Source organism: Suricata suricatta, chromosome 10, assembly GCF_006229205.1.
Source record: "Suricata suricatta isolate VVHF042 chromosome 10, meerkat_22Aug2017_6uvM2_HiC, whole genome shotgun sequence".
Classification (NCBI taxonomy): Eukaryota; Metazoa; Chordata; class Mammalia; order Carnivora; family Herpestidae; genus Suricata; species Suricata suricatta.
The window spans coordinates 64,245,352-64,254,889 of NC_043709.1; the positions used below are offsets into that span (position 1 = coordinate 64,245,352).

At 40.0% G+C, this 9,538-nt stretch overlaps 1 long non-coding RNA gene across 1 annotated transcript; it reads right to left on the reverse strand.

Annotated features, from left to right (window-relative positions):
- Nucleotides 1-1,651: 1,651 nt before the first annotated feature.
- On the reverse strand, nt 1,652-9,500 carry LOC115303695. Its single transcript, XR_003914199.1, has 2 exons — nt 9,199-9,500; nt 1,652-1,836 (listed from the first exon to the last, which is right to left on the reverse strand). It is a non-coding gene; the product is annotated as an uncharacterized LOC115303695 (long non-coding RNA).
- Between the last annotated feature and the right edge of the window lie 38 nt (nt 9,501-9,538).

Genomic DNA, 9,538 nt, shown 5'->3' on the forward strand with positions numbered 1-9,538 from the left:
GGGGCACCTGGGCGGCTCAGTTAGTTGAGTGTCCGACTTTGGCTCAGATCATGATCTCACGTTCATGGGTTCAAGCCGCGCTTCAGGCTCTATGCTAACAACTCAGAGCCTGGAGCCTGCTTTAGATTCTGAGTCTCCCTCTCTCTCTGCCCCTCCCCTACTTGCACTCTGTCTTTCTCTGTCTCTCAAAAATAAAATAAAACATGAAAAAAAGGGTGAAATAAGAATAAATATATCAATCAATATTTGTTTATATTTTCATAAAGAAATATTGACAGAATTCACAACAAACAAATGCTTATCTACAGGGCTAGTGGGAAGGAATGGGAAGAAGGAGGACAGATTTGTGTATTAGCCAAGGTTTTCCAGAGAAGGAAAACCAATAGGATCTACCTATCTACCTCTCTATCCATCCATCCATCCATCCATCCATCCATCCATCCATCCACCGAGATCATAAAGTATTAGCTCACATTATTATTGAGGCTGAGAAGCCCCACTGTCTGCCATCTACAAACTAGAGACCTAGAAAAGCCAGTCACATAATTCAAAGGTTGGAGGGAGCTAACGGGATAGATTCCTGTCTGGATGTAAAGTCTGAGAATCAGGAGAACTGAGGTCAGAAGATTGATGTCTCAGCTCATGTAGTCAGGGAGAGAGTAAATTCAACCTTCCTCTGTCTTTTTGTTCTATTCAGCCCTCAATATTTTTTGTTTTGGTTTGGTTTTGGTTTTTTTTTTTTTTTAAGTACACTCTACATCCAAGTGGGGCTCAAACTCATGACTTTGAGATTAAGAGTTCCACACTCTACCAAGGAAGCCAGCCATGTGCCCCAGGCCCTCAAGGGTTTGAATGATGTCCATCCTCATTGGAGAGAGCCATCTGCTTTATTCAGTCCACCAATTCAAATGCTAATGTCCTCTGGAAACACCTTCACAGACACATCCAAAAATAATATTTAACCAGTTATCTGAGCACCACAGGGTGGAAGCAAAACTTCTCAATATATATTGGCTTACTTCTTCAACTTTTGAAGCGTGAGAACTTTTAATGACTCAAAAAATGTGTCTAGGTTTTATTTTCAAGTCTATTGTTTTTATTATACTTTTTTTACATTTTTTTAAAAACCCATTCAGATATTCAATTATCTTCTCAGTGACTAACATCTACTTTGTCTTCTATTTCACAAATGGTGATCGAGCAGTTTCAGCAAAACACAAATCCCAGATAAATCTAATTCTCCACCTATTTCATACCTCACCTGGGCAGCTGATCCTGACTAGAAAAAAATATAACCAGATGACTGATATCATTTTGTATTTACAACCACAAATGTTTGAAAAACCTACTATGCCTTCAACAATACTTGGAAATTCTACTACATTTCCCTAGTTAATTTACCCTCCCACTGTCAGAGATGACTATTTTATACAATTGCTCTCTTCAAACCTCCCACATTCCCTCCCCAATCCTCACCTTTAGTCAATGAGCCTCCTCTCCCCATTTCACTGAAAAAAAAAAAGAAAAAGGAAAAAAAAAAAAACCAGAAGAAAAATTCCACAAGGTCCCACCACATCAGTTGTAACTTCAATCAGCCTCAAATAACAGACACACATAACCCAGGAAAATGAAAAAAGGGGAAAAGATCAACGTGACTTAAACAGATTGTTTTATTTTCTCCCATAATGAAAAGTCCAGAAGTAGGCAGTCCTGGGCTGGTGCAGCAGCTCCACAATGTCATCAGGGACTAGATTCTATCTTCCTCCACCCTTAGCAATGGTTTAGGACCACTTTATTGTCATAAGATGGTTGAACTTCAGTTGTCATGTCCACATTCTAAGCCAAAGAGAGAAAGAGAGAGAGAAAGGGCCAAAAAATATATACCAGCTCAGAAGCCCCACAAAGTAACTTCCACTAACAATTTACCAGAATGTAGTCACATAGACATCCCTTGTGTAATTGAAACAGAAACTTGGCACCTAGCTCCCAACACAAACAGGGTTCTGCTGTTATTAAGAAACAGGGACAGAATAAGGAGAAATTACTTGTTTTCCTATTTCATTAGGCTGAGGAAGAAAAAAGAAGCAATCAGAAGAGAGATTCCAGTGTTCCCACCACCAAATCTGTCAATCTAAACCTGTACTCATATGGCTGCCTCCTATGTGTCAGGGGAAAAACTATCATGCTCCTCTCCAAGGTTAACCTTGGCACACTGGTTAACCAGAGGCTCACTGGATCCCTTCCCATTTCACTATTCTGAAACATTGCTCCTTAATTTATCCCACCTTTTCCTCACATCATCAATTTTCTCCCTCTCTTCTGTTTCTTCTCACTAGCAAACACACAAGCTAAACTATCTCCCATCTTTAAAAAAAAAAAATCTTCCCTTTATTGAACATCCCTATCCAGCTATCTCAGCGATTTTCCTTTACTCCCTTAAAGCAAAATTCCTCAAAAGAAGTTTTTATCCCATTTTCTCCACTTCTTCATCTTCATTCTCTCACAAACCCTCCCCTATCAAGCTCTTCGTTCATGCCTACTGATGTCATTCTTGCCCAGGTCACCAGTGACATCCACACTGCCAAATCTATGAGCCAACTCTCTGACCTTACCTTACCTAACTTCCCAAAAGAATTTGACACAGTTAACACTCACCTGCTTGAAACACTCTCTTCATCTGCTTTCCAAACACCACGCTATTCATGTTTTTCTTCCTCTACCACTGTCTGATCCTTCTCACTTTTGACTACAGGATCTTCTTTCTCATTTTTAAAATCTGAAGTACTCTAGGATTCAATCTTTGATCCTCTTTTATTTTTTTTAATGTTTATATATTTGTTTTGAGACAGAGACAAAGAGAGAGAGAGAGAGAGAGAGAGAGAGAGAGAGAGAGAGAGAGCGAGCGAGCGCATGAGCATGAGCAGGAGAGGGGCAGAAAGAGGAGAGAGAGAATCTCAAGCAGGCTCCATACTGTCAGCACAAAGCCCCTACTCAGGGCTCAGTCTCACAAATTGTGAGATCATGACCTGAGTCAAAATCAAGAGTCAGATGTTTAACTAACTGAGCCACTCAGGCACCCCTTTGGTCCTCTTTTAATCTATACTTTTTTCCTAGGTGATGTCACCCAGTTTCCATGCTGATGAATCCTAAATTTATTTCCAGTGTGATTTCTCTGCACTTTAGCCTACTGCCTAATCAGCATTTCTACTTAGATAACTAATACCTACATCTCAGACTTACCATGTCCAAACTGAACTTCTGGTTCCCTCCATTTCCTTATTCCTGTTCCTCCTTCGGTATTCCCCATTGTTGCTCAGGCCAGAAACTCCTCTCTTTCTTTCTCATTCTACATTCCACGCATTAATAAATCCTACCAGTACTACTTTCAAAATATATCCATACACTGACCACCTTTTACCACCTCTACCACTAGTGCACCCTGGTCCAAATAATTATCACTTCTCATCTGCATTACTATTATTCCCTTCTAACTCATCTTCCTTATTCCACTGTTAACCTCCTATAGTTTATTCTCATAACAGTCAGAACAATCCTTTTAAAGTCTAAAACAGAATATGCCACATCTTTGCTCAAAACTATGTAATGGCTTCCCTTATTTTTAGAATAAAACATACATTTTCCATGGCTAATAAGAAAGATACTTGCATGATCTAGACACTGGCTACTTCTCTAATCTTATTTCATAATACTCTCCCCCTCACTTCCTCTGCTATTATCTCACTGACTTTATTGATGCTTTTACCCTTGATGTTCATCTACATGAAATGCCCACTCTATCACCTAACTCAAGTCTTTGTTCAAATAACTACCTCCTCAGAGAGGCTCTCTCAGATCACTTTATCTAAAATAGTATTCCTCTTAACTTTAATCTCTTTTCAGACTTTATTTTTCTTCATAGCACTCATTAGTACTCGACATTGTACTTCACATCTCTCTGCTATGTATTCATTTTCTTTCTCCTTCACTAAAATATAAATTCCAAGGGCGCCTGGGTGGCTCAGTCGGTTAAGCATCCAGCTTTGGCTCAGGTCAGACCTCACAGTTTGTGGGTTCGGGCCCCGCGTCAGGCTCTGTGCTGACAGCTAGGTCAGAGCCTGGAGCCTGCTTCAGATTCTGTGTCTCCCTCTCTCTGATCCTCCCCTGCTCACATCGTCTCTCTCTGTCTCTCAAAAATAAATAAAAAACATTAAAAATTTTTAAATAAAATATAAATTCCATAAGGGGGTGAAGAACATATTCTGTTCATTGTTATATCTACCCAACATTTAAAAGGAGTACCTGGATGGTAAGCTCTCAATAAATATTTACCCAAAAAATAAATAAAAGAAGTTATATATATATATATATATATATATATATATATATATACACACACACACACACACACACACACACACACACACACACAGTGAAAACTTTCTGGTCCTTACCCTACTTAACTTCTCTGCAGCATTTGGTATTGTACCACTTCTCCTTCTGGAAACCATTTCTTTCCTTGGCCAATGAGACCCCCAGTTCTCCTTCCTTGATCATTCCTTTTATACATTCCTTTTATACGTACCGTTTCTCTACTTTAAATATGGCCATTCTCCAGATTCCCTACTAAGGCCAGGTTCTCTACTAAGGCTACTTCTCTCCTAGTTCTTGCATTTCCCAAGTGGTCTTATCCATCTCCATGGTTTAATTACCATCTTTATGCTGAAGACTCTCAAATCTGTATCTCTCTCCTCTCTCCATCTCTGCATATATGACTAATGGACCTCTCCAGGTATATATACCACAGATGCTTAAGCCTCAAAACAAGCCAAAAGCTGAATTGTTAGCTTCTCCTGTGTCCCTTCTTCAGTTCACAGCCATTCTTCCTTCAGTGTTCTGATCTCAGTGAAAAACACTACCATTCAATCACTTAAACCCCAAACCTAAAAATTAACCTCCATTCCTCAGTTTTCTTTCAAACTCTGTGTGCAATCAATCACCAACTCCAACATTCAACAAGTGACAAATTAGGCACTTAGTATAATAATAAATCTGGAAGTAGGTGGTTTTAAGGTTGGCTTAGCAGCTTCACAGTGCCAAAGCACGGAGTTGGTATCTCTTTGATTGTCTTTTTTTAATGAATAAATAATTTTTTAATGTTTATTCATTTATCTTGCGAGAGAGAGAGATACAGAGTGAGCAGTGGAGGGACAGAGAGAGATAGAGACAGAGAATCCCAAGCAGGCTCTGCACTGTCAGCACAGAGCCTGATACAGGGCTCAAACCACAAACTGTGAAATCATGACCTGAGCCAAAAACAAGAGTTAGATGCTTAACCAATTGAGCCACCCAGGCTTTTGTCTTTATATTAAGACCCTGAAAGTCCTAAATTGGCTGCAGGCATTACACCTTCACAGAACATTTCCAAAAACAGAAAAGAAAGGGAAGGACGGAAACAAAAGGGCTTTCAAGGGTGCAATCTCTTTTGATCGGGGTGAAAATTGTAGTTGGGGGCACAGGGGTGCAGGAGCCCCTGGCTCTGGGGGTCCCAAACAGATCAGGTTGAACCGCTTGCCACTGACAAAACCCAAAGGCAGAGAAACAAGTGATGGTGAAAGAAGAAAGAAATTTATCTCATTGAGGCCAACACTGGGAAAACAGCAGACCAACATCTCAGAGTGTGTCCAAAGTGCTGAAAATACTTCCAGGTATACATAAGGAAAATGTGGAGAAAAGGTTGGTGGGTACATGCAGGTAGACAATGAAGGTTAAACTGATCATTGTTTTAGGGTCAGTCACAAGGGGTCCTGCAGGGTCAGGGCACCCCGTATTGCTCAAAAGGGTAGTTTTGGTTCCCATCAGGGGATACTTTGCCCACAGGGTCTTTTGCCTGAGTTAAGAGATAAGTTTGGTAAGACACCTAGCAGCTCAGTCAATAGAGCCTGCGAATTGATCTCAGGGCTGTAAATTCAAGCCCCATGTTGAGTATAGAGATTACTTAAAAATAAAATCTTAAAAAAAGAGAGAGAGAGATGTTTGGAAAAAATAATTTAATCAATTAGAAAGTACAGACTGAGTAAGGGTCAGGGGTACGTACGTAGGTGGTTCAGTCAGGTTAAGCATCCAACTCTTGATTTTGGTTCAGGTCATGATCTCACTGTTTGTATGATCGATCCTTGAGTGGGGCTCTGCACTAACAACACAAAGCCTGCTTGGGATTCTCTCTCCCTTTCTCTCTCTACCCCTCCCCCACGTGTGTGTGTGTGTGTGTGTGTGTGTGTGTGTGCACTCTCTCTCTCTCTCTTAAAATAAATTTTTAAAAAGTCTTCCTGTTAAAAAAAAAAAAAAAAGTACAGACTGAGGTCAAAATGGAAGTAGTTGGAATGTTCTCTCAAAACCATTTCCAGAAATATCCTAGCCAACTTCCCTTTATGTTCCAGCCAGAACTGGGGTCCAATCATAAGGAGACTAAAAAAGCAAGTAAACTACTGGTAAAAGGAAATAGCATTCCCTTGATTTGTCCCCTGGGATGGAGCAAATAAATATCCTTTAAAAAGAGAGGAGGAGGCACCTGGGTGGCTTAGTCAGTTAAGTGTCGGACTTTGGCTCATGATCATGATCTCGCAGTTCATGGGTTCAAGCCCCATGCCAGGCTCTGTGCTGACAGCTCAGAGACTGGAGCCTGCTTCACATTTTGTGTCTCCCTCTCTCTCTGCCCCTCCCTTGATTGTGTTCTGTCTCTCTCTCAAAAATAAACATGAAAAAAAAAGAGAAGAAAAGAAAATAAGAGAGAGAGAGATTAGCCTGGCAAAGAAGAATAGAAGAAGGTGGTTTTTGGAGAGGCAACCAAGATTGGCTTCCACATAGACATGGAGCCTGCATGCAATTAGGGGGATTCCCATTCATAAATGAAGCTGGAGAAAGATAATTAAGGATCTAAAAAAAGTCATACTACCATTAACTGCCAAAAATGAAATTGCATCTATTACTATCTGAATCCAAAGCCCATTTTCTTTCCCCTATACCACCTGAGAGGGAGGAAGGGGAAGGGAACAGGGGAGGTGGGCAGTGGGGGAGGGGGCAGGAAAAGAACACAAAATAGTATATGTAAGTTTATAACACCGTGTTAAGTAAGAGTAAAAGGCCAAATGTTTGAAAATAGTTGATGCTTCGTATGAAAATAGTTGATGCTTCATAAGTTATTGCTACTTATTTTTGTCTTTCCTGGTAGAGCTGGTTAAAGGAACAAAATATATTGTGAACTATTGTGTCTAAACCACAATATGGAACTATCAAAAATGTTGCTGACTGTGTGAAACAGTAGCAAATGGCCACAATATTAAGTAACAAAGATGGGAGTGGCTCAAATAGCAACAGCATTTCCGTTACATCAAAAACTCAAAGCAGATTGTTACAAGCCCTGAAACAGTCCAACAAAAGAAAGATCTATAATATAATCAGTTACAATGTTAAGACAGTGGATAATACTGTGTTTATGTCCCAGCAATAGATAGCTACTATTTAGCTGTTATATATATATATATACAAAGTATATACATCTATATATTAAATAAAGCTATAGAAGTTTTATATGGGTAAAAAAAGTCAGCTTTTCCTTTCAGGTACTAAAGAGGTAGCAAAATAAATTTATCATTATTCAGTATTTTTCTGCCATAAAGATACCAGACTAGATTATATTTAAAAGTCCCTTTTGGCTCTAAATTACTCTGTAAAAACTGAGGTATCATCAGGGACCTAAAAAAACCCTCAAACATTTCCTCATTCACAACAGGGGAATTCACAGAAACAAGGCTAGCAAAGCTAATGATTTTAGGAAGGTGTCTAGGGAAACATCCAGGCCCATAGGAGCAATGTCTGCAGTGAGAGCTCTAAGGTTCTGCAGAGAACTAGGAGAAGGGAGGTGCCTGCTTCCAAATGGCTTTCGTCCAGAGCAGACAGCAAAATGGAGTTAGGCAGAGTGGTTCCCTAACATTCATTCTTCTGGTCCAAGCAAACTAATTCTTTTCCATCTCCTTTAAGAATTTGTGAGACAATATTTAAATAAATTCCTGTCCCTGGTAACCTAGGAAAACGTGTGCAAATTTGGATCTTGAGTTGAAAACCTTTTAACAGGATTACAAAAAATATATATTTATTAGAAAGAAAAGAAAATCTCCTTGTTTGTATTCCAGGTTCATAGAAGTGGAGATATTATATATATAGTTATAAAATTAGAAATATATATGAAATTAGAAACACACACACATATATCATTACAAACTACATACACATATTAATAGTGTAAATTTGTTATTTGATATGAAGGGTGAAGGCTTTACCAAATCTGAGTAAGGTAATAATTGAGTATGAGCTATGAATTGTTAGTGTTTTATGTTTACTTTTTTTGTTACTAACATATCACTGCAAGGATATCTTGAATAGTATTACAGCAATAGGTTTCTTCTAGGGCCATTTTAAAGTCACACTTTATCTTACTAACCACTTTATGCATTTCCAAGGGTTAGCAATATATAGTTTATGGTCCTGTAATAGATTCTCCCAAAAGGCGTTGGAGGGGTCTGGGCCTCTCAGCACTGCGCTATAACCAACTGATCTATCTTGACAGATCAGAAAGCAGTTATTCTTATATACAGTTTTACGAAGCTCTAAATAAAACACAAGGATTCCCTATTTCCTAATATCCTTCGGTGTCAAACAATTTCCTCTCTACCCAAATTTCTCCCATTCAGCTACCACATTTGAAATGTATCTTTGTTTTGTTTTTGTTTTTTAAGATTTTATTTTTAAGCAACCTCTCTAGCCAACTTGGGACTCAAACTCACAAACCCCGAGATCAGGAGTCACAGGCTCTAGCAACTGAGCCAGTGAGGGGCCCCTGAAACCTATCTTTGAATCTCCTCCCTTTTTAAAAGGCCCTGAGACTGTTCCATAAAGTTGTTGGTTTAGGTCTAAACCTAGGGCCTAGTAAGTAAGCCCTATTAACAGCCTCGATATTCAATGCTTCGGTACTACTCTGAATGACTGAAATACTTTTGCTTCCAACGTCTGGCACCGTAGTTTAACGAACAAGTCACTACAGTAAAATTAGTGTTTTCTAAACCTTGCCTCCTCCACATTACCAGGTAAGTAAAGAATGCACTGCCTTTAAAGGAACTGAGAAAAGAAAAAGACAAAACTCACTGACAAATTGTGGCAACATGAAAATAATCAGCTGAGCTATCCGGACCAGAAGTTTCTGCGTTTCATAGTGCTTCATCTCTAAAACGGTATGGACTTCTTAAATCTTAGGGCTCGTCCATATTAAGGCAAGCCTCCTTTCCCGTTCCCATGTTGGCTGGTTTCGGAACCTGCGCCCGCCACTGCCGCCCGCCCAGGCCATGGCAGCCATGCGCCGAAGACTGCAGCACCCGAGCTCGCTGTCCGCAGGCGCGGCGGACCCCGCCCCACAGGCCCGGCGCGGGGAGGGGGCTCCAAGTCAGGAGCCCGCCTCTGCGGCGGCCAAGTCGGGCGCCGAGTGGGC